This window comes from Pongo abelii, chromosome 2 (genome assembly GCF_028885655.2).
Source record: "Pongo abelii isolate AG06213 chromosome 2, NHGRI_mPonAbe1-v2.0_pri, whole genome shotgun sequence".
Classification (NCBI taxonomy): domain Eukaryota; kingdom Metazoa; phylum Chordata; class Mammalia; order Primates; family Hominidae; genus Pongo; species Pongo abelii.
In genome coordinates, this window is record NC_085928.1 from 128,014,868 (window position 1) to 128,041,361 (window position 26,494).

At 41.9% G+C, this 26,494-nt stretch overlaps 1 protein-coding gene across 4 annotated transcripts in view; it reads right to left on the reverse strand.

Annotated features, from left to right (window-relative positions):
- LRRC3B (leucine rich repeat containing 3B) overlaps window positions 1-26,494 on the reverse strand; it is an 873,839-nt gene that overhangs the window by 65,497 nt on the left and 781,848 nt on the right. The window contains exon 1 of one of the 4 annotated variants that reach the window (XM_002813994.6): window positions 22,203-22,667. The exons of 2 other annotated variants lie outside the window; for them this stretch is intronic. The gene's annotated coding sequence lies outside the window, so the exon portion shown is untranslated. One more of the 4 variants, XM_054552484.2, reaches the window with a different exon arrangement.

Genomic DNA, 26,494 nt, shown 5'->3' on the forward strand with positions numbered 1-26,494 from the left:
CCTGAAGCATAGTAGGCATTCAAAAAATATTTATTGAATGAAAATTATACATGTATATATATATATACACACACATATATAACAGCAGAGGCCATTCTGTATGTAATAGTATTGTTCGATCAACTGTTACAGTAAAGTCTGTGCAAGCTAGAATCCAGGCAGTCACTATGAACTATCTTTGCTGAGTTTGTCTGAGCAAGTCAATTTACTTATTTAAATGATTTCTTTGCTTACAGAGACCATCTTTTTGTCTCATAGTTACTTTGTGGAGGGAATCTTGTCTGTGGAATAGTTGGGAAGGAACTATGGGTCTCTGCACAATGTAAACATCCTCTTTAGTAGGCTCAAAAAATTTTATCCAAGTTCTCAACACCTGCTTCTTAATCCCCATGACAAAGATTTATCTCTGAGATTTCTTTAACTCAAAAAGTCTATTTTTATCTGCAACTATTAATTTGAAAAGTTTAAGTCTAAGTCTACTGAACAGTTGTGAGAATTGCAAATAAACTCTCTGGATTGACCAATTGTTAATATTCTGTCATGTTTGCTTTCCCTCTCCATGTATGGATGTATGTCTGTGTCTTTGTCTGTATCTATGCATATACGTATGTATGTCTGTATGTGTATGTGTCTGCAGGTCTATGTTTTTATATGCATGTGTATATGTGTATATTTGTATATTATCTGTGTATATATGGGCATTATATGTGTGAGTATATGTTTATGTATGTGTATTTTGGCTGAACCATTTGAGAGTTAGTTGCAGACATTGATGTACTTCATCCTTAAATAGTTCAATATGAATCTCTTAAGACCAGGAGTATGGTCCTATACTGCAATGATCACACTTTGGAGGTCCAAAATTGATACCTAGACTATTTTCTAATAAGCAGTGGGTTTTCAAATTTCCCAAAATGCCCTTAATAACTTTTTATTTTTAATCCAGGGTTCCATTATGAATCATACATTATATTTCATTGTCATATCTCTTTATTTTACTTTAATTTAGAACTGTTCTCCAGCATGGTTTTTTTACCCTGTCCTTTATGACACTGACATTTTCGTAGATTCCAGGGTCAGCTGCTTTGCATAATTTCTCCTCATTTAAATGTGTCTGATTGTTCCCCCTAATTGTATCCAGGTTAAAGTCTAACATTCTAAGTACCAGATATGACCAATATGAAGTAGATGTGAAATAACTCAGATTCTCAAAGGAATTTTTAGGCCGAATTACCAAATGAATGAATAAAAACACTTCTCACATAGGTACCGGGTATTACCTGGTAAGGCAGTCTCCTCCTCTGAATTTGTTAGAACAAAAGCCTCATCAACACAATTAAGTTAGTGCTTCCCACATATTAGTCACTCAAATACTACCTTCAAGATTTCTGCTATATCTAAGCTCTACCTGTGTTCATACTTATGTAATCTTCTTGAAGTCAACTTATTTAAATGATTCCCCATCCTAAGAAACAATATCTGCATAAATGGCTTTGTTATGCTTGTTTTATTTTTCTAATACTTATCAAAGCATATGTAAATACCAAAAAATAATTCGTACACATCTAAACCACCTTTCACACCACAGTGGTATACTTGGAAATGCTGAGCAGAGCGTGGTCAAACTGCTCTTTGTGCGTATATGTGTGTGCATACTTATGCATGAGTGTGTGTCTATGCAGAATTAGCTGGTAAGAAAAGGCTTCTCAAGAACAAGAAAACAAGAAAATGCCAAGGTTGCCCGGCCAAACTGGGGACCATATCCAAACAAATGACAAGACCTACAACTCCTGAGACTTGCAGCTGCTATATATAGTCCCCTGACATCAGACTCACTGCATCCTCATTCATTTCCAAATCATTCAACAGACAAGACTGAAAAGGGGCTCAGGAAAATGCTACTCAGCCAAACTCTGACAGTGATGGAATCCCCGTGTCCTCCAGAAGATCATTCTTTGTGGCCTGTAAAAAAGGCACGTCGTATCACAGAATTCCTGACACTTCACACCTGCTGTATATCCCAGACAATGAGACTAAGGCCCAGAGACCCTTGTGAGTTGTCCAAGATCACACAGCTAGCGGGTGGGTGGGTGGCAAACTGGGAGCTGACTCTAAATGCCCAGGCCAGCTCATTCCACCACTCCATGCTGAGTCCTGGGCTGACATAGCCGTTTATGTATAAAACCATCTATACAGGTATATCACACACATATAAACACAGACACATATATATGTGTACATACATGTACGTGCCCAGTGTATATGGTTTTATATATGTGTTTCATACAACCACATATATATACATATACATGTATACACACACACACACACACACACACACACACATATGTGTGTATACAAAACCACATCACCATTCTGGATTCCTGAGTCCCTCCCAAGCGCTCTTACAACCATGAATGTGTCCAGCCCCAAGGAGAAGGGCATTCCACAAACTTCATCCCTTATTGTCTTTGTCACTCACCAACCAATTATTTTTCCCTGTGTTGCTGCATATGTGAACATCGCAGACTAAACCAGCCCACACTTGAATGCTTCTGGTAATTCTGCCTTCCTTTTTTTTTTTTTTTTTTGAAACAGAGTCTCGCTCTGCCGCCAGGCTGGAGTGCAGTGGTGTGATCTCAGCTCTCTGCAACCTCTGCCTCCTGGGTTCAGGTGATTCTCCTGCCTCAGCCTCCCGAATAGCTGGGATTACAGGAACACACCACCACACCCAGCTAATTTTTGTATTTTTAGTAGAGACAGGCTTTCGCCATGTTAGCTAGGATGGCCTCGATCTCCTGACCTCGTGATCTGCCTACCTCGGCCTCCCAAAGTGCTGGGATTACAGGCATGAGCCACTGCACCCGGACAACTCTGCACATTTAATTCCTGCTGATGTGTAGTGATATTCTTAAAGTCCAGTCACTGACCTAGGGCTGGACCTCCTGCTTCCTTTTCACCGGGTCAAAGCCTGTAGAGAAACAGGCCTGTGTGGGGTCGGGGTGGCTGAGGAACACCCTATACCTGTACCAGCAGCTTGCTGACATCCAGCTATTCATTTGGCCAAGTCATTCTCAGAGACTCTGCTCTCTCCTCCATCCCCACATCCTATGGGTTATGAAGTTCTATGGCTTATGTCTCCTTAGCTTCTCTCCCATTCATCTTCTTCTCCTTTCCTGAAGATACACCTTGGTGCAGGCCTTCATCTTTCTCCCCTAAGCTATTACAAGGTCTGCTGGTATCCCCACTTGCTGGTAGAGCCATCTCTTCCACCACACCAGTGGCTCTCAAAGTTTGGTCCAGGGACTCCAGGAAGTCCCTAAGATCCTTGCAGGGGATTCCTGAAGATGAGACTATTTGTACAATGTGATTAAGATGTGATTTGCCTTTTTTACTCTTTCTCTCACAAACATACAGTGGAGTTTTCTGAAGGTTCCTGACATGGAATATCACAACAGAGTGAATGTAGAAGCAGATATGAGAATTTGACTGTTTCCTATTAAGCGAGACATAAAGGAGACGTGCAGAACTATACAATAATACCACTCTTCTCAGGAAATATTTTTTGTTTTGCAAAACATAACTTTTTTTCATAAAAATGTGTTTTCATGTTAACATGTGATAGACTTACCTTTTTCAATTAGTAAACATTTTAAAATTTTATCAGTTTTAATTTTTAATATGGTGAATATGGATAAATATAACCCACATGAACAAGACTTCTTTAAGATCCTCTGTAATTGCTGAGTGTCTAAAAGAATTCTGATACCAAAAAGTTTGAGAACTACTCTGATATTTAAAATTTTTTGATTTTTTAAAATTTATTAATTTTTTTAAAGAAAATCTATTTTATCAAGTTACTCCTCCATTTTAATCCATTGATATACAGAGGATAACATTCCTCAAGGTCATCATGCTGCTTTACCGCTGTACATAGGCTAACACCCTATCATACCACCCCAGTCTCCTGCCCCAGCATGCCCACGTTCCATCCTGCCACTTCCAGCTCGGGTTTCCTAAGCCAACTGCAGTGGTTTTCTATTGTGTTGACTTAGCTACGTGGGACCATGTTTCCCAGATTTCCCTTTCCTGTGGGAATCCAGTCGAGGCTGGCCATGAAAAAAGTCATCCTGAAATCTGGAAGGCAGACATGCCATGCAGAATTACACTTGGAAGGCACCATCTCAGCTAACACACATTGTTGCTAATCTCCTGGCTGGCAGTGTTGGGGAGAGCACAGGTGGGCCCACAGCTCTTCCACATCCCCCTGGGTCTCCACCCCCAGTTTCCCAGTCTGGGTGTGCAGCTCCAGGGCAAAGGGTGCCTGCTTCCTCCTTAAGCCACCTACGCTACTGTGGCACAGGTCCTAGTTCATCCTCATAGGTTCTAGTTTGCCCTTGCTTCTCCTCACACCAGTCCCGATTTCTTCTTCTCTGAGCCCTGCTGACCTAGAGCAACTTCAGTCCCACCACTAGCAGTAGAGGCAATACTTGCCATAGATTTCTTCACCAGCTTCCTTCATGGTCCCTACAAAGTGACTTTTTGTGCCCTGCCAGACCTTTGCATTCCAAACATCTCCCACAACTGTAGAAGGTCTGTTTATTTTAGTAATAAATGTATTATTCTATGTCATTCATAAGGACTCTGCTTCCCTGTTCACACCTCAATTCATATGAAGTCTCCAGGTGTCCTTTCCTGCCTCTAGCTGTCTGGGAGAACACAAATTTGACCTTTCCTGGATCAACTCAGGATTCCCAAAGTCCTTTTTAAGCCATTTCACCAGCTCACAGTCCAATGGATATGACTCTTGTGCTCTCCATGTCCTTCCTACACCCAGCATGCCATGCAGTACCCCACTTATAGTGCTTTATAAACACAGTTTTCCACAGGTCTCTCTCTCTCTCCCTCCTACATCTGCAAGCTCTCTGAGATCAGAAACAGGATCTCATGATCTATACCTTTGTATCCCAGTCCCATATTTTAAAAATAACCCTGACAGAGGGGAAGCAGAATAAATATGACATGGATTTTTAAATGTCAGTTACTGGAAAAGAGGATGAATGAGAAAGGCTGGGATTAGCAAATTCTTTATTTCTAAGCTGGGGTCTGCATAAAGCAGTGTTTTTGTTTGTTTGTTTGTTTTTGTTTTTTTGGGTTTTTTTTTTAGTTTATAAGGCATAACAATTACTTAGGGAGTTTTGGGGGTATGTTTTTTTCTGTTTTGTTTTAAAGTAGATTGCTAGTGCCATGCTTTCATATATTCTGATTTGCAGACTTGGGGCAGGGCCTAGAATTCTTCAATTGAACAAGACACAGGGTGATCTCACGAAGAGAGAACACAGCTTGAGGACCAGTGGTAAAAAGAATATAGTGGGAGGATAGGGGTTTAGGGTAACAATTCTTAAATTAGGCTCTTTGAATCACTTAGTGGGGAGAGTAGGGGGAGTAAGAGAAACTTAACAAAAATGCAGTTTCCTAGATCCCACGCCAAATCTTCATAATCAGAAGCAGAGGTGCTTCAAAAGTGATGGCTGCCTTGTGGGGCTTGGAGCAAGGAACATTCACTCCTGTGGTTTAGCTGTTTATCCATCCTGACTTGGTGTAGAGACATTAACTTCCTGTCTTCATCTAGTCACCTAAACTCACCCTTGAACCTTCTGTCTATGAAGCAGAGACCATGTGGTGTCTCTGGATATAAATAATAAATACTCATAAGGAAAGGCCTTTGGGAGGGGTCACACAAAAGGATTCTAAAGAGAAGGTGGGGAGATTTTTGGAAAAATATTAGATTAACAAAAAGACTAAACAAAGTGATTCATAGAAAAGACAACTAAAAACTGGAAAGACAAGCAGGACTCTAACATTTCCAGTGAGTTTAAAGCCCACATGGTGCTTATGAATTCCTCTCCAATTGTTTCTTTGTATAGTTTATACCTGTCCATGCAGTAATCACTGGCCACATGTGGCTACTGAGCACTTGAAATGTAGCTAGTGTGACTGAGGAACTAAATATTTAAGTTTATTTAACTGTGATTAATTTAAATTTAAAGACTAATATCCAATTCAGTCATTGGAAAATGTTTAAGTATGTTTGAAACAACTTAGACATATGAACCTGTTTTTTTTCAACTGTAAATTTTATAAAATCTAAATATAGGTCAAGTATTTCTGATGAAAATTTAGTGTCCAGAGTGCACCATGGTGTAAGTATAAAATATAACACCAGATCTCAAAGACTTAGTGTGTAAAATTCAATACATTTTATTTGATTACAAGTCAAAATGATAACTTTGAATATACTGGGTTAAGTATATTACTGAAATTAACTATACTTTTTTCTTTTTATGTGTTTAATGTAGCTACTGAAAAAAATTTTAAATTACACAAGTGGCTACCATTATATTTGTATTGAATGGTGCAGCTCTATTCAAGACTATATAGAATGGGACTATTTAATGAGGGAAAAGACTGTTCCTCTATAAGGCAGTCATTCCAGGGGATTATAAGCTGATTCCAAGGATGCTGTCATTTTGGAAATGCAATCCTTTCTGAATCTCATCCCTACCTCGTCTCCACCTGCTACAAAGCAACCTTCAGGGTAGCTGATGAGCCCCTTCCAAAAAAATCCTTAGGACTTTCAAGTCCCAATCTGGTGTTCACACACCTTGATTACCTTCTTCATTCAGCAGCCTTACTTCAATTGACTTTGGCTTATTTCAAAACACCAGACCTACCCCAAAACAGTCTAAGAATGAACATTGATGACAATATGCAAAGCATTATACCACTGGTTCTCAGAGAAGACCCAACACTATTTTGAATAAAGGCAACAGCATCTCTCTCCAAAGGGACCAATTATGAAGTCAATTGCAAACTTTAGGTTGAACTATGGCATGTTTGTTAAATAAGTTAACAAACAGTAAATGACATTCTTTTTATAATCCCATCTGCAGGTCCTATTTTTCTGAGAACTGCTTTAGTTGTTATTTTCCACATCATCAGGTATTGACTCAAACTTTGAGACAGAGGTTTTTAACTTGGGGGTCCGACAGGTCCATGATGAGGCCGTGGCTAGAATGCAAGGGATCCACAACTGTGTAGGATCTTTTCTGATTTTTTTTTCCATTGACCCTTAATCGAAATTTGGCATTTCCTTGCATTTAAAAGGCAGGCAACAGACTACACTACCTTTATAGTACCTGTGACATCACCAGTAAAAGTCACAAGTTTTTTTTCATATGACAATAGTTTTTCCACAAATCCTGAAAATTTTTTTATATCATGACATTAAAGTCATGATAGTTAATTTCTCCTGATCATAGCACCTCATAATATATAGAAACAAGTATTGGTCAATTCTTCACTTGGCAGTTGTTAAGCCATGAAAGGCGGAAGATGCATTATCCCATCCTAGATATTTAGACATCTACAATGCTTTGTGGAATTCCTTATTCATACTTGTTTGTTCTTCATCAATGGAAAGAAGTGAGCCATTTAAATTAGTTGTTACAATTTTGCAAAATTGGAAAGTTCAAATGAGAATTTTTGATTCTTCATAACTTACTATTGTTGTTTGAAATATGATATACATGTAAGCTGCAAGTCTAGACCAGGCAAGTTCAAACACATCTGATGGTTAAACAAAATGTTGAAATGTGTTATTCAAAGATTATTATTGATGACACATTGGGTGATGATATTAGTCATCCATAATGTTGTAAATTCTGTGAGATTCAGTGTACTTTGTGTTATTGTCTTGCTCTTGGTAATCCTATGTACTTTTTTAAATTTAAAAATATCATTCTGAAAAAGGGTACATAGGTTTCACCAGACTGCCCAGGGATCTATAGTAGGAAAAATGGCTAAATCTCCTGCTCTAGGCATCCCATGACTAATCTAGGACCCTGAATATCCACGTATTACTAGAGATGCCTGCTATCCACAGAATCCACAAATGTTTCCTAGCCCTGGACACAGTATGCCCAGACTTCCTGGTCAATTTACAACTCAGTGGAAAGAAGACCTCTTCATTGCCATCCACATGAAGGAAAGGTAAGGTAGAGAAAAGAACATGACTTTATAAAACTAGTAATGGCACACAATTTTACCTGAGAAAGCCCTAGAAGTTGATGGTGAATTTGAGGTGGTGGAGGTTGAGAAGCAAACAATAACTTCATGGTAACTCCATAAATTACCACTAATTTTTCTAGAAACCAGTTGGTTCTTCAATATGAAAAGTGAATTATTCTTACCTGTTCTTACTGATGCCATTTCCCTCACTCAGTTGAATACAACATGAATGTACATTTAGAAACACATCCTGGCCAACACAGTGAAACCCTGTCTCTACTAAAAAATTAGCTGGGCATGGTGGTGGGCACCTGTAATCACAGCTATTCTGGAGGCTAAGGCAGGAGGATTGCTTGAACTCGAGAGGCGGAGGTTGAAGTGAGCCGAGATCACGCCATTGCACTCCAGCCTGGGTGACAGTTAGACTCCGTCTCAAAAGAAAGAGAGAAAGAGAGAAAGAGGGAAAGAAAGAAAGAGAGAGAGAGAGAGAGAGAGAGAGAGAAAGAAAGAAAGAAAGAAAGAGAAAGGAGGGAGGGAGGGAGGGAGGGACAGAGGGAGGGAAAGAAAGACTACAGCACTCTCCAGTTAAAAAGAAAGCTATATGGGCTTTCCACACCAAACCCAGGCTGGGCAAGAAGAAAGTGATGCATATTGGAGGCCCATATTTTTCAGCACTGTTGTCCCAACATTTAGAAACACCACTGGCATAAAAACAACACTGTAGCTTTTAGAAATTGTGTTCTGTTTTTTTTTTTTTCTTCACACTAAAAAATGAGATTTAGCCCACAATTTAATATTGTCAATACATACTCTTCATTACACTACTGGCACGCCAACTGTTACCTAAGCACTTCAGACTCTTCAAATCCCACACCCACACATTCTGAACTCATCTGCATCCAGATATGAATAAAGATGAATAGCATCTTGAGGAAATTGCTTCTCCATTCTCAAATGGCAAAAGCCATGGAGTATACTCCTCATAGTGTCTAAGGAATTTCTAAGAGCAACAAGAAAGCATCCTAAAGTCACCATTTTGTAAAAAAAATCACATCCTTCTATGGCAACCTGCCCACTGGAGATTTCAAATTAAAAGGGACCTTAGAATTCCCTTCCTGTAATTCTCTCTCTCTTTTTTTTTAAAAGGACTTCTTTATTTTACTAAACTCAAGTTAATTAGGTTTTGGCAGGTCAGCAGCTCAACTCAGCATCTCTTTATAGAGAATGGTTCTAAGAGATCTTGATGAAACTGCAAATGCTTAGAAACAGTCACTTGCTTGCATGCTGGGTAAATAGGAAAGCATGCTGACTGTATTTATTTTCCTATCATTATATCACCGTGGGGTGAGCTAGTAAAAAAAGTAGAGGCTGCTAACATTTTGGGGTGTGTGTATGTGTGTGTGCATCCTAAAATAATTTATTTTTTTCTTAATCTCAAACCATTATTCCATGATTGCAGGAAGTCCCCAACACTAGAATAAATTGTTCGCTAAATGTTTATTTATAAATTGGATATTTTTCACACTTAAATCATTAGTGTTCATTGATTCATTCAACAGACAGTTACTGAGTGCCAATTATGTGCCAGGCTGGTGGTATACACAGATGCAAAAGCGAGGTCCATTTTTATCCCAAGAGATGCTTACAAGGTGACTAGATGCCCAGGCTAACCTACATTAATTTCTTGTCTTAGCTAGGGCTGCCATAACAAATTGCCATAGACTGGGTGGCTTAAACAACAGGAATTAGTTTCTCATGGTTCTGGAGAAGATACCAGCAGGGTTGATGCCTGGTGTAGGCTCTTTCCTTGGGTTGCAGACAGCTGCCTTCTCACTGTGTCCTCACATGGCCTTTCCTTGGTGTGTGCAGGCAGAGAGAGAGAGAGGAAGCATGCTTTCTGTTGTCTTTTCTTGTAAGAACACTAATCTCATGCTGAGGACCCCACCTTCATGACTTCATCTAGATATAATTACTTCCCAAAGGCCCTATCTCCAAATACCACCACATTGGGGGTTAGGACTTTGAGACCTCCTTAATAGCAAATGTGGTATTTCATCTATAATATTAGTTCAGCAGACCAAGGTGTCTCAAATCCACCTCAGAGGAGAGGAACCTTGGCTCCTCTGGGACTCCTGCAGTGGCTCAGGGGATAGGGCTCCAGAAACTGGCAGGAAATGGGAGCTATAGAGGCATCAGACACTGCAGTCCTGAGGTCCAGGTGGCTTGAGGCTCAGAGGAGACTAAAACAGACTCTGAGGCTCAGGTCAGTTCCAGAAGCAGAGGTAGTAAAATTTCTGCAGTAGAGCCAAAACTCATAATGAATGTGCTTCTGTAAGTTAGGTATCCTTATTTCAAGGTCTGCCTGTATCTTTGAAGCTTCTCATGATCATGTTCAATCAGGCAATACAACAAAACAAATAAAGATAACACAGATCAGACAACACCAACATTCAATGTATTATAATAGCCTGGAGTTTTTGCAAAGCTGCAATTACAGAGAGCTTTTAACCAGGCCCAATGAAGCAAGCTGGGTACATATCCAACTCTCAGCAGTGTCAAGCCAACATCCACCAAGCTCAGCCCCTCAACCAGAAATAATTTGACTTTTATAGGGTTTGATCATTTCCTTAAAAGCCTTTATGATCAAAGCCAACCTGGAATGGAAAGGGATCAAAAGACGGGAAATTACGCAAATGCAAGTGCAGATTTTGACATAATCCCTACTAACAAGTAGTGCAGCAGATTCCTTTTCAGAGAATCCTCCCCCCATCTCAAGGAAACAGCCAACACACACCATGTCAAGGTGAACTGAACCTTTTCCCTGTCACCCTGAATCCATGCAGAATCAATAAATAACTCTTAGCTGGATCTTTGACACACAGACATTCAAAATGGAATGTCAAGCTCCTTGTGATGTTTTTAACAGAATAAAGGGGAAAACTACACCTACGTTTTTCTTCCCCCATCTATTGTTAAAATTAACAAGGCAGGTGAGGACATTCAGGTATCTTTGGGTGACTTAAACCATGCGTAGGGCTGTACTGAGTGTATGGCTCTGCCACAGCATGCTAGGACCCAGGAAGAATTCTAACACTTGTCTGATTCTTTGCAAGGGCTTTTATCTCCATCATCCAAAAAGCTCCTCACAGCAAGGTATGAAAGACAAGAAATATAGCCATCTGGCAGAAAACCAAGGCTCAGAGAGCTTAAGAAACTCTCACCTGTGGTCACACAGCTAATGGCAGAATCATATTCAAAATCAGAAATTTCAATTGCAGAGCTTATCATCTTTAACCAAGCTCGGAAACCCAGGGCTCCACTTTTCTGTGGAAAGCTGAATATAGCCTGCATATGTGTTTTATTTTGTTTTGTTTTTAATTTAATTAGTTCTACCATGTTTTAATTGAATTAGTTCTACCAAACATTAGGAGCTTACACATAAAAATATGGATTTCTGACACTTTTTGGAAAACCCAAAGTTCCCTATACTGGTGCAGGCAACAGGAAAATTAAAAAAAAAAAAAAGGACTAAAAGGAAACTGCAGCTCACTCCGTGGAAGATCTTGCCATAACCCAGAGCTGATCAAAGATCTCCTCTGTCTGTGACCTCATGCTCAGCTACACAAAACCCTAACAAGTCATTATTCTGTTCCCTTTTCCTGTATCTGTGCTTTCCCTCCTCCTGGGATATCCCTATCTGTCTTATCAGTTTGGTGGGTATATGTAATCATCTTTCAGGATTCGGTTCAAATGTCCCTGGTTCCATGAAGAATTGACCATGAAGTCAATTCTGATACCCCTGGAATAACCAGGCTTTGTTCAGGGTTCTTGAACATTTTCTTATGCTTGTTTTACAAACTTGTTTTCATATGTGCATATTCAGTGCTGAGTACACAGTAAGCAATCAATAATATTTTGTTCAATACTAATAATAATGACTTAAGTAGTACTTCTCATGTGCCAGATACTGTTAAAAAGCACCTTGTTCATGTTAATTCATTTAAGCCTCACAACTACCTATTATTATACCCATTTCACATAGAGAAAACTGAGTCATACTAAAGGTTAGAAAAATTTCCCACAGTCACTCACTCAGCTATTAAATGGTCGATTAATTAGAACTTAGTCAGGCTACCTTTGGATGAATGGGTGGATGGGTAGGTGGATGAATAATTACATGGAAGAAAGGGAGAGAGAGAAGAAGAGAAAGGAAAAAGAGAGGGGAGGACAGATAAACTGTCAGCAATAGGGAATGGCAGTGGAGGCAGATGTGAAAGAGCGCTTTCTGTTGCAGGAACATCAAGTCTTTTGGTGGGGCAGGGGCAGTGGTATGTGCTTGTAAACTCTATAACCAACTTTCTAGGGGAAAATGCTTGCTTTGTAGTATAATAGTGGTGTAAATCCTCCTATCATGGCTGATTTCATGATGTCAACATGATATCTGATCACAGAGTTGGAGAGAGAAAATGTGGACAATTGTCAGGACAGGCCAGTTCGAACACACCAGGGCACAGGGTATGCCAAGGAAAATGGCAGGTAAAGCGACAGGTAACAGCCAGATGACAAAAGACTGTGGAGACCAAAGCAACTCCATCTTGGATGCTAATCCACCATGTTGACTTCTGATTAACTTCAGTTCCTGGAAGGCCTGTAAGATTTCCCACTTATCTAATGTTCCTTGTGTAAGAACAGGTACTTACTTACTATAAATCCTGCTCTTAGGTCAAACAAACTTGATGTTACCCTACTTCAATAGTTCTACAAATCCTTTCTGAATCACCCCTTTCCTACAATATATAAACCCTGGGTCTAGGGGGTAATGGCTCAGGGATCCACCATCTTGTCTCGCCATCGCCCGAGATACAGACATGGCTTCTGTTCATAAGTCTCAATTATGGGTTTCTTTCTGATAAACTAGATTTGTCAGCCTCTTTCTTCAGCCTCTCAGCTTCCTTGAACTTTGAGATAGGTTTGCATAGACCTGCCCATTGCTAAACAAGGACCTATTAAGCCAAACTAAGGATGTAATCCTCTTATATGCAAGCAGGAGTAATTTAAAGGTTTTTAGCAGAGAGTAATACGATCATATGGTTATAAAGAGTTAAACACAAGATGGGCACATAGTCAAAATCTTAGGAACCTTCTTCATCTTCCAACATCTTGCCCGCATGGCAATTATTGCTGCAGGAAAAGTTATTGTTTCACCCCTTTGTACCTTGTCCCTTTACCAGTCAGCTATTGCTCTTTTTGTGTCACTCCCCCTCATCCTTTTATTGTAGGCTCCCAGAAGTGCTCCAGATGTAACAGACCCTCAGGACTGCAGAGTGTCCATCTATCATTGTTGGATCTGTAACATGTAAGGGCTGGAAGGCCTAAGCAAAGAAATGAGTATGAGTCAACTTAAACAGAGAAGACATCATATGGAGTAAAAATAAAACAACGTCAGACACATCCTTGACATTATAAACCCATATAACTGAAAGGGACTTTAGAAACCATTTAACTCCTAATTTCCCTCTTACTGGGGAAGTAGAGCCCAGAACATTTGATGTAACCAGCCCAGTGCCACAGAGATGGTTAGAGTCAAAGCTGGAACTAGAACTAGGTTGCCTCGTTCCCAAATAGTCTACGTGCACAAAAAGAGGGCATTTTCTGAGATGTTGCCACCCCTGCAAGGTCAAAGGCTTTCTTAGAAGAGTTTTTTTCTTCTACTAAGCAGGTTCTATTTCATCAAATAGAACAAACAAAAACATGCTAATTTCCAGGAGCAGGGACATTCTGTTATCTTCTCCCAACACTGGATAACATGAACCATCTGTTTAGGAAACACTCCATGACCACAGTTCCCTCTTTATCACTCAGGGCCTTATTATCTACTTTAAAAATTCTTCAGATCCTGACCTTTTCCCATGGTTCTCCATCTACTTGCCTGTGCCAAAGCCATTTCCTGATAACTGGGAAGTGGGAAGGGAAACGAAGTGAATCTTTAAAAACTATTTTGGCAAGTCTACTTAAGAGAAATTGTTGGAGGGGAAGTTGAAACTTTTGGCTGAAATGCAATGTAGTCTGATAATTCACCCTCATTTCAGGTGATATTGGCCAAGGCTACAGTGAACCTAGCCAAGGGGGCCACTGGAAGCTAAAACACAAGCCAATGTTCATCGGGCCAGGATCCAGGAGGCTATTGCTGCTCCAAGGAAGCCCATTTTTCATTTCTCACAAAGGCATCCCATATCTTGGTTGTGGCCCTGATAAAGGATCCTTTTCCAGCCGAAGGTCTTCTCTATTTTCCAATACCAGTATCCACAGTCTTGATCCCTAAGAACAGAGCAGAAAAAGCCAATTCCCTGAGCCAGAGAAGTGAAAACTGGTCTGGGGAGGAAGATCCCAAAGTGCTAACATAGCTAGAAGATCCCAGAGAGCTAAAGCAGCTGTATTACCATTTGCCCGGGCCTGTCCCAATTTATACCTACTGTCTTGGAAAAACAACTAAGAGCCCTTTCATTCTCCAAAGTGTCCCCGTGGGAAATGATAAATTATATGGTTACCATTGTCTGGAGTTCTTGGGGTCAGACCTCCAAGCCATCTACCAATAGAATTCAAGGCATCCATGAACTTGCATGGAAAAAAAAGTCGCAACTTTGTTTGTGAAGCTTAAATAGCAATGTACCATCTCATTCCCTTTTGAACACAGGCCATAAACCTCAATAGTAGCAGTACTAGTGATTATGTCACCAATATAAATATTTTCATATCACAATACAGCTGCCACAGTTATCTCATAGTAGCATTTATGCCCATTCCTACTTCAAAACAATAGTAGCCACTAGTCCCACTACAAGATCTTGTTATAGAGGCATTATGTAAGAAGCACATATATTAGTAACAGTGGTTTCTTTTATAAGTCGATAAACAGATATTTCAATAAAATTGGTTTGTGCTATAATCTTATGTATTACATTTTATGCATTTAAACACCATTCCAGGGCCCGTAGGCTTTGTCTGACTGTCAAAGGGCACCATGGAGTAAATCAGAGTAGAAGACCTTGGCCTGGAGACTGAGAAAGCCACATTAATGTGGCACTCCGATATGTGAGAAAGAGACCTTGCCCTCTGGCTGGGGAGCTAGGCTGCCTTTGAATTGATCTATGCTATGAGGTATTATTTAGTACCTTCCTCTTCCTTATAAGCCTCTTCTTTCAGTCTTTATTACTCCCATTCTCTTTTTTTTTTTGGTCTTCTCTTATTCTTATGGGTTTTTTTTCCCCCTTATCCTTTGGTTTAGGTTTACTATCAGATATCTCTTAGTCTTACTGTGCTAAGTATTGGGTTCTCTTCCTTTGGATAGATTTTTTTTTTTTTTTTTTTTTTTGCCTTGCTTCTCTTACACCTCTTTCTCTCCTGCCCCCACCTTTCCCACCTTTCTCTGCTGTTGTCTGCTGCCTCTTGCTTGGCCCTCCTGACTTGGCTGGCCACACACCATACCCCTTTCATAGGTTTTGTAGCAGAAACATTGGGTATCAACAGTCCACCGTACATCTTCCCTTTGGGAATCATTTTCAGTTTACTAACAGACACAGTTTCTGAGCCACAGTTAAAATAACAAACTAGCCACCCCAATAAACGACTGCACAACACATAGTAGCCGGAAAATAAAAACTTTGAAACCCTAAGCTTAAATATATTTGTGGAAAGGGTGAAAAGTATTTCACTTAATAATCCCTGATGGCCAGACATCTAGAGAAGATCAGCAGCCTGGACCAGGACTCTTCTCAGTGCATAAATTCCCAGTGCAGCATAGGGAAAGCATACTGCTTAGTCACTGCTAACAGGGGGAGCCCTCTGTAGCAGGCCTATATAATGATTATTTCTCCAAATCAGAGCTCAGGTTAGAAGACTCAGGGGAAAGCCATGAGACATCATGACCTTTGTGCTTCAGCTTTAGAGAACTATGCACTGTGTCTTCAGCACTGTCCTCGCCAGAGGACGTATTTGTCCTGAAATATTACAGCAGTCTCTCCCAGTAAGTTACTGAATACTTCTTCTATCAATGACCTAAAATTGGAAGGAAGAAGGGAAGAAAGGAAGAAAGGAAGGAAGGAAGGAAGAGTGGGAGGGAGTGAGGGAGGGAAGGAAGGAAGGAGGCAGCGAGGGAGGGGGAGGGCTAGAGGAGGAAAAGAGAATAAAAGGAAACTAATCTGTATTTGGAAACATACTTACCACTTTGTCAAATATTACTCCATGGTTGAGAATAGCTTCACATTTTTTAATAATATTTGTTTCCATTTTATTTCTAATAAAAGGCACCTAAAGCATTTTTTAAACTGTCTGAAAATGTAGTGACATTTGCACTGGACAAGTATTAACATAAAAGGTAGCTTAGAGAGCTTAGGATAAAATGAAACTGTAAATTTCATAACCTTTCCTAATCTGTTCATTTATCCTCCTAAAGAATAAAATCCGTTTTTATTTGTGGAGGATTTTTTTTTTTTAAGTATTTACTCATTTATCTAGTTTGAAAGAACTAAATGGCCCTTACTATTAACTTACCACCTGTGGTGGAGAAACAGTATGTTCAAGCCTATCAGCTTTTGAGAAGATTCCAGATTTCATTCTCATATGAAATGGCCATTTCATATGTCATTATCATGTTGAGATGTATTAATTCACTAAGTTTTTATAAAGTATATGTAGATATATACTAACATCTCAGGTATAAGAGCTTCCATCATGGCTCCAAACCATTTATCAAATAAAGTTCATTAAAGTCACAATCTTCAGATAATAAAATGAATACAAAATTTATTAATCTTGTGGATTATTCAAATCTAAATATAGATTAAGATATTTTATATTTTTTTAAATAAAATCAATAAGGGTAAAGCTTCTCAGATCCTACTCTGAGATTTTGTTTTATTTTTTTCAGTATCTTCTTCAAACTCTTTCTACAGAACCTTATTATTTAGCTTCTCTTGCTATTAAAAATAGTCAAGATCAGATATTCCAAATCTTGATTATTTTTTATTTTCAAATATCTTACCCAAGACTTTTAACTCATACTATGTATTGTATAAACATATCTATTCATTGTGTTCTGAATAAAAGTTTTTATTTTTTCATATCCTTTGTCTTAGAGCATATTGCTTAATAGTAATTGTTATTCTAAATGTTAACGAACTCATATTTATATGATTTAAGATAAAGGTACACCCCAAAGAATTTCCCCAGCAGACGTGTCATGTGGGACTTTTGATATTGCACCACATAGGAGCCACAGTCAAATAAGTAGAGGGGATTGGACCACATAAGTAAGATGAGGATACAGCTCCCCTGAATAAACTAGGAACTGGAAACCAGAATGTCTGCCCAGGTTCCAAAGGATTCCCCTTCCTGTGGTTCCTAGGACATAGACCATTTCTTTTGGATATTGTCACACTGAACTTCAGTGTTACGTCTGTTTTCTTTAACACTGCTGCAACTCAACTAAGCTGGTATCCCCACCTCCAGAAGGTCACCCTTCTGGATGATCTGGTTTTGAATGGCTCTTCCTGAAGAGTGGGGCAGCTGTGCAAGTTTTTCCTACTTGCATAAAAACAAAATTGATTTCTAATGAATTCTCTGGAAAATGAATGCTTCTCCTTGAGATAACTGGGGTCTTGGGGATTCAGAACAGTCGACCTGACACAAAAGGCAGACTGAGGTCGAGGGTAGGAAAAAAAGGAAGAAGAGGAGCAGCTCTTAGTGCACGTTGGCTCTCTGTGGGCATTTTGGTCACACTTGGGTCCCTCAGCAGCCAAGCCTCACCTCCATCTTCCTCCACCCCGTCCCTTCTCTGACAATATTGTTGCCTCACTCTCTTCTTTTCTCCCTCCACTATAGGATGGGCTAGGTCCTCACTATAGGATGGCCTAGGTCCTCACTATATGATGGCTTAAGTTCTAGAGTGCCACAGCATTAGAGATGGAAATCCTATTCCAGGTGACCTAAAAGGCACGAGGTTTCCACCATCTGTGTATGACTCTTGCCCCGCTGATCTGATTCTGAAAAACAGGATTCTTCTATCCCTCCTCCCTGTTTACCCTGGCTGACTTTTTGTTGGTTTGTCTCCAAGGGGAGGACATCCTGGTACTACAGCTACAGAGAAAAGACATGAGGTGTTCTTGGAAACTAGAATTTTGTTCCACAAAAATGCTTAAAGGTATATGAAATCCTCAAGTGACTGGAGAAAGCCCCCTTTGTTGAAGGGGCTAGGTAGGCGAGGAAGGGGCAAATATTATCGGAAGTGACAAAGAACGATTTTTCCTCTTTCTGAGCCCCAAGTACAGAAATATATTGTTTTGCCTCAGCTTTACATCAGCATAAACTTTAATGAAAAGTCAAAAATCCAGGAGAAATCCAAGAATTTATGCCATTGTATTCAAAAGAATGTTTCCTGTGATAGGAAAAATTCCCTATTATTTTCACAAATACCTGGAAGTACAGAAGGATGAAGCAATTCAATCTAACAGAAGATTTTGCTAAAATCATTAGAAATCATTTAATCTTATTTAGAATCATCCAGAGGTTTGCATAGTTAATTTTTGTTGATTTGAAGGCTTACAAATATTCTGCAATTTTTTATTTTTGCAAAAAGAGTCACATTTGTGGTAGCTTATTCATTATATATGATATAGAGTTTTTCTGGTTATGCTGATTGAGAAGCATTTATATGAAAATAAGCAAAACAGTCTTTTTAAAAATAAAAAGCCTTTTCCTAATTAATTCTAAGATGCTTAAAAAACAGCAGGAGTGAGCATAATCTATTTATGTATAATGGTACCATATTTGAGCAAGGGTCAAAAGGCAGTGGTTCTAGCATTAGTTATGCTACAAATGCACCAAGTGGCCTTGAGCTCAGCATTGAATCTCCTCCCTAAGTGTGGATTGGGTGGGATGATATCTGAGATCCCTCTTAGCTCTAACTAATTCTGTGACTCAATTCAGAGAGAGGCTTTCATTTGCAGAATACAATTGCTACATAAAAGTGCCTCTAGTTTTTGACTACAGAGCAAATCTCTGTTCATATTTGGATCCCTCCTTCCATTTCTCTTCCTATTTAAAAAGGGAATGTCTACGAAGGTTCAGAAGAGAAGTCCAGTACCAGCAGCCAGTTCTCTAAATCGATTTCTAGTACTAGTATTCCACTATACCAAGGTGTACCCCAACAGACTTTGAGACAGGTGATATGCAACATCAGTCTCCCTAATACTCTAGTCACAGGGGCTCACAGGCCAGCACTGGCACTTATAGTATGCCGCTGCAGTTTGGAGTAAAGGGTTAGGGGCCTCACTCACGCTTCCTTCAAGACAAAGGGTTTTTAGTACCAAATAGGGCTGGGAGTATGGGACACACTCAGTGTTCTCTGCTCACCAGACCAATCAGCCCCACCATTTCCTGGCTGAATGTCAATAAGCAAATAACTTGAATTCTTCAATACTCAGTTTCTCCATCTATAACATGAGATAAATAACTCTACCCATTTTTCAGGGTTGTTGTGAGGGTTAAATCTAACACAAGCACACACAACATCAAAGACAGTGTCTGGCACATAGTAAGAACTCCACAACTGCTAGCTAGTGCTGATTGTTACATTACTATTTGTCTCCCCAGAACAGTTCAGCAACCTGAAATAAACCCACCTTGGTGTGGATTTGGAGTCTTTCCTCAAGTTACCAAGGGACATGTTCTAACTGTTTCTACATGCAAAAAGAAGTGGCCAGAGAGCAAATTCAGGCGATAGATAAGCACCCGGAAAGAAATGAGCCCTAGGGGGTCAGAGCTAAATCTCGTGGAGTGTCAGTTTTAAGTCTAGGATCCTACCTCAGGTGTCCAGGTACTTCTGAAGAAGCCCGGCTCTCTCACCAGGCCTGGCCTGTGAGGGTGTGGCCTTTGTGCTCAGGAGCTGCACCAGGAGCCTGCGCCCAGGGAATCCCCGTTCTGCTCCTTGGGGCTCTGGAGTTTGCCACCGCTAGGCAGGGAGCTAGCTGCTCCAGGGGTGCCCTAGAATGGGAGGGACTGACCTCGGGATCTCTCCCGGGAGCCCTGGCGAGTCGACGTTTCCTCCGATGTGGCCAAGGCGAGGGACCCAGAAAAAGGAACTGCTCTGAATTTTGCTTTTTCCCAACTGGTACAAGGCAGCAGGAGTCCTCTGCAGGGCACCCGCGGAGAAAGTAAGAAAAGCCTGCACGTGGAAGGTCTGAACAGGGAGGACCTAAAGGTTTTACAGGGTTCCAAACCCACCCAACCTCCAAATGTTTCCCTATAGGGCTACTAGGAACCAGGGATCCACTCTCAGCCAAAGGCACCTCTGGGAGAGGAGCATGCACCTCCTCAGGGAGAGAAGGGTTAAGTGAGGTGCTTACTGGCCTTGGCAGTCACCGTGCCCCCACCCGGAAATAGGGGGCTTGGTGGATAAAAGGGAGGGGAGGCTGCCTCTTCGAAACAGCTGACTAAGCCCCCTCCCGCAAACGGTCTTGCACTCCAGATTGCTGGGGTGCAAAGGAGAAAAGAGCCTCCCCTTCCTGCATTCGCCAGAGCATCTGGAGCCACAAGAAGGATCTACCTGGAAGCTGCAAGGTGGGCAGATCCACCTCGTCTGGGCTCCCAGGTCTAAGAGCTGGGTCTCCCTTCACCCGAGGCCCACACCTCCTAGCTCTGCGTTTCCCTGCACGCCCTCCAGCTCTGCGATCCCCAGCCTCCCGGGCGCAGCACAGGGCTCCCCCCACTCCCTCGCTCCGCCCAGGTGCAATTTGTGGAGGGGCGGGGGAAAGTGCTCCCACCGCAGCCTCCGCTCCTGCGCTCTCCTCCAACCACTTTGGACCCCTGTTTACTCGCCGCGCGCTGGGGACTCCCCTCTACCCCGCACACACGTCTCCCCCTGGGAGGCAGGAGTCCCCTTCCTACACTGCGGCTGTGGAAACATCCTTGACTCCTGAGTGCCTGGCAGGGAAGGTGGGCGTGGGTCTACCGACCTGGCTGCAGAGGTGAAGGAGCGTAGAAGCAAGCGGGTGCCAGAGAAGAGAGCAGACTATGGTCCTCTTAGAGCTTGGAGAAGCATCCCTAGTCTACGATCTGACCATTCAGTCACCACCCAAGATGCCAAAGCATTCAGATTCTCGCGGGGAGGTTTGTTTGCTTCTGAGGAGGGAGATCGCCCCATCCCAGGCACTCAGCAACCTGCCTTCCCAAGTACCCAAGGGCCCGGCATTCCGGGGCTCCATTCCTTGTCTCCACGCGCCCCCAGGTACCCAGCCCCTCCCCCATCTGTATTTACATACCCAGGCCAGCGCCCTCCGGACTCAAATCCCTTTTCCTCTTCGTCAGATGGCCTCTCAGGGCTGGCCGCTCGCCCACTTTAGCAGTACCTTTTCATTTCCCTCAACCGTGGGCAGATCTACCCGACCCTCAGCTTCCTCCTCCACCTCACGAGCAGCCTTTCCCTCCCTGAGCCACTTACTTCACCCACCCATATCTGCACTTGCGGTTCCCACGGCGCACAGCCGCAAGCCACTCCAAAGGTTTCATTGCCGAGTTGGGGGTGGCGTGTGCAAGGATGGACTGACTCCCATCGCACTGGACGAAGCTTCAGGGGTGGCCGCAGCCATCCTCCACGTCCCACCTCTCTTATTTCACCTTCTCTGTCCCTACCCAGCTCCTAGAGGCAGGATGAGCACTGCTGGGTCCCAAACCCTCGCCTCAGGAGCCAGAGCTGCGGGGAGTGAAAAGTCGACTGGCAAGAACACACAGAGAGAAATGGGCAGATGCATATGGCAAGAGGGGCTGGGGGAAGGGCAAGAACTAAACCTGCAACTTGCACAGCACGGGGTGAGCACCGCGCAGGGAAGGGGTCACAAAAGTTTGCAGACTATTGTATAGCAGCCGGCTGAACAGGAGCAAAGAGGGTCGACTCTCTCTCTCCAGGAGGAGGTCTCTCTCCCAGGGTCTGCGCAAAAGGGATCGGGGAGCTTAGACAGGCATGGCTTAGAACTGGGGTAATAGTTCTCCTCTACTTGTTCCTTGGAGGGACGACCTAGGTACCCGGGCAGAGGGATGATCCCGCGCTCTGCGAAAAGCAACAGGCGGCTGCACCTTACCTTGCGCCAGTCCCGGGCCGGGGTGGCTGCTCCATCCTCGTGGCTCAGGGAGGAGGCGTTGGGTGCGTATGCTTAGGGGTGTGCGCGCTGCCACGGCTGCAGCGGCCGCCACCTCCAACCAGCTGCAAGCCGAGCTGCCCACCTGGGACCGGGCCGGCCCGGCGGGCTTGGCTCCCGGCGAAGGCGGCGGCGTTGGTGCGCGGCGGCTGGGGCGCGGGACGCAGGCAGTGCGTGGCGCGGCTGGCGTCTTCGGGCGCCGCCACCGAGCGAGGGTGCGGCCCCGGGCGGCCGTGCGGGGCACGACTTGGCTCGCGTTGCTGCGGCGGCCGCTGCAGACCCTGCTCCAGGCGCCGTAGCCTTGCAGGAAGAGCAGACAAAGACAGGAGAGGGGCAAAGCGCCGCTTGCCCAGATGCAGTCGGCTCAGTTAATAAAGGGAAATCGCCTCCAAACCCAGGCTGAGAATGAGGAGGAGGGGCGAGGGGGCTGGGGACTAGAAAAGCAGCAGGGAATTAACGTGACAGTCAGAGCCCAGCCAGCGCCTCGCCGGCGCTGCTCTCTCGCCTCGCGGTTGCGGGGTCCGGAATGGAGAGGGGGAGGGGGCTGAGCGTTGGCTGCCGGAGACTAGCTGAGGTAGGAGTATTAACTCCCTCTGCTGCTCTCGCCTTCCTTCCTCGCACCCCCTTACACAGCTCTACTTGCAGCAGGCTATGGCCCCATTCTTTCTCCTATTTTTCTAACTACTGAGACAGAGCTGAATTAAGCTGGTGAAAGGAGCAAAACGTGCAATGGATTGATTGCCCTCCTTGGGGGAAAAGCGGAGGCTTAAAATCAATTCGACAAATGAGTGTTTACTGGGTGCCGAGTACTGTGCTCCGCTATTGTGTGGGAGGGTTATGAATAAGGTACTCTCCTCCCGCCCCAGGGTCCGTTGTCGGATCTCAGAATCAGTTTCCCCTGCAGTTCTGGAAGCCCAAAGTTTCGGGGTTGAGTTGTGGTCCCTGATCCCGATCCTCAACCAATCTAGCTTTCTAAATCAGAAGAAGGTGGAATTCAATTTTCCCTTCTCCTTCCTGGGATGACTTTAACGTGCAGCCGAAATGGAGTCTACAGGCCTCTTAAAAAAGCGCGCGCACGCCAGTGTGCGTGTGCGAGCGCGCTCGCGTGCGCGCGTGTGTTTTAAGAGTAAGTCAAATTATTGGTTTTAGTGATGTTCTTATTTCATGATTTTAATTATTTACCATATCTGCAGTAGACCCCAGTTTGGGGCAGAGGAACCCGCCTCTCCAGACTCTACAAATACCACCTTTTTTCTAAAGCTTTTTTCCGCTACCCCAGTCCTCTGACTCGAGGCAGAAATCTTTCCCCTCTCTTTGCCCTCTCAGGATTTTATTTGCCAATCACTTGCGGAACTTATATATTTATAGATTTATCTCTTCACTCACATATGAGTATTCCCTGTGCTTTTTGTTTGTTTGTTCTCACTGCAACATCCAGCAGTGTTTTGTATCTAATGGGTACTCAAGGAAAGCTTATCCAGTTGAAGGTCATTTTCTCCTTCTGTATGAGCTAAATCTCAGTGTCTCTAGAATTAAAGAGACTCCAGGGATGAAAGTTTTGATTTAGGGTGTGGTGGAGGGAGCCACACATACAGTTAGACTCACAGCCCCTTTACTGGAAAGGTAATAAAGTATTTAATTCATTTTGGTCTCTAGACAATCAACCTTCTCCCACTGACCACCCACCTCTGTTTCCTGAATTCCCAAAAGCAAAAGAAAACCAAGCTGCTAAGCAACTGCATAAAGCAAGGCATATATGTTCAGCTGCCAGCACCTAGAGCAAACCCATTCCAAGTGGAGAATGACCAAAAAATCTTGATTATTTCATGACCTGTGTCAAGTATGTTGAAAGCCTGCCAAAGTTTCCTCATTTCTATTGAGGCACTCTTATTCTGGATGCATTTTAGAACAGTTTGAAAGTGTTACATTGCTCAGAGGTGAAGAAAATTGCTTTGTAGTTTAAGGATATTTAAGATTTGTTTGTTTGTTTGTTTGTTTTCTGTCCCACCTTCTACAAATTGCAGGATAGATACCTCAGATCCGGAATGCTGCATGAAAAAGTATGTCCATAATGCAGGAGATTAGACTAAATGACTCTTAAGATATCTTCTGTCTCTTAGACGTTATCATACTGTGATTTAAAAGATTGTGGTTTAAAGTTTTTTTTTTAATTTTTGTTTTTGTTTTTCAAAGGAGATTTTAGAACAAACAGAGATACATGTGCATAGCAGGTATGTAATTTGGTGTAGTTTTTCTGAAGGGAAATTTGGCATGCTATTGAAAGCATAACATTTTTGCATTTCATTTTTCCAGTGACTCTAATTCTTCAAATTCATCCTCAGGAAATAACTAAGGTTGAGCAACAAGATTTATCTACCTGGATATTCATTGCAGTGTTGTTTATATTAGTGAAAAACTGAAAAGAAACAAAACTAAACTCAAATGTCTACCAACAGAGGAATGGTAAAATATTTTGTAAATCTATACAATGGAATATCAGTCAGACACTAAAATGTTGTAGGTGAATATTATCATGATTTATGGTTGTAATATAATTTTAATCAAAAATTTCAGATGCACAAAGTGAGAAGTAGAATAGTAAAAAATAAAATCTGGAGTTGACAAATCTGGGTTTGAAACCAGGCATTTCTACTTGCTGACGATGTGATTATGGACCTGAACTTCCAATACATCGACTGTATAATTGGGTTGATGTTATTTACATTGTAGTATTGTTGCGATTAAGTGAAATAGCATTTATGAAGCCCTTAGCATGGTGCTTAATGCATAGTAAAATCTCAATATATTAAATAAATAGATTTATTTGGCAAACAAATGTATAAACATGAGTTTAAGGTATGATATATTTTCTGGTAAAAATATATACATATGTAGACTCATTTCTACAGTAAGAGATACTTCAATATTACCAGTGGCTATCTCTATTGGCACTGGGATTTGGGGTGTCTTTTAAAAAAAAAATCCTGTAGTAATCATAAAGTAAAATTATATAGTAAATAACAGCGGAATTTGTTTTTAATTTAATTGTCTTTTAATTAAAATACGACTAACTATGGACATAGGAAACATCTAGATTTGGAAGTTTTCTGTTTTTGTTGATTCATCAACAAGTCATCAACATTACTTGTTGACTGTTGGTGTCACCCATGCTATAAAAAGGATAAATGACAGGGCATGGAGTTTGTCACCTCTGATATAAACTTAGATTTGTTTTGTAGCAACCAGAAGTCAAGTCCAGCTCAGCAAAATGTGCTGTTTAATATAAAGAGCTGATTGGTTGCTACCCTTGCCTTCTCTTGACAGCCAATACAGAGAGAGGGAGAGAGAAAAAGGTAGGATCAGAAGCTATATTTGTAACTTTTGATTAGTGAACTAGAGAAGGAAGCCTAACACTGCAGGACCATGACCTTCACACCTACTTTAGTGGCCCTTCTGGGTCAGAGATGGATGGTTTCTACAAGTTTTCTGTGTATATTAAAAATGTTATAGAAATACAGGGGGGAATATGATTATGGTGTTTTCAGTTTAACTTTCTTTAGAAATAGGGGCACACGATTTAAAAATCAATATGTTCCAGAATACTTTTCATGTAAAGGAAATTCTTTGAATTTTAAATTGTATTCTCTCTCTGAAACTCTTTACAGAAATGAAAATGCAATTTCTCTGAGCCCAGGAATTGAGTTTCTGAAATCTGAATCACTGGGGTGCCTGAAACTCTGCTGTCTAATGGATGAACGGAATCAAAATGTGAAGATATGATTACCATGAATCCTTTGTACAGGTGATCCAGTTAACTACTAATAACAAACCATCCTTAAACTTCTTGGCTTAAAATAGCAGCCATCATTTATTTAGCCTGAATCTAAAATTTGAACAAGGCTCACTGAGGAAGGCGCACCTCTGATCCACTTCCCACGTGGCTTGCCATGTACCTGACAGGCTGTGTTGGCTGTTGGCTATTGGTTGAGCATCCAACAGGAGATGACAGCCAGGGACCTTAGTTTCTCTCCATGCGGGGCTCTCCCTGTGCATCACACCATAGGTTCTCAAAGACTTCCTCACCGCATAGCGGTTGGGTTCACCAGGAGAGCTCCAGCAGGGCTCAGACCCTTTCCAGATAATGAAAACCTGAACAATTTATTTAGCCTTATCAATTGTACAAATTCATCCAGTCTTCAACAATAGCATAAATTTTAGCCCAGAACACACCAGGC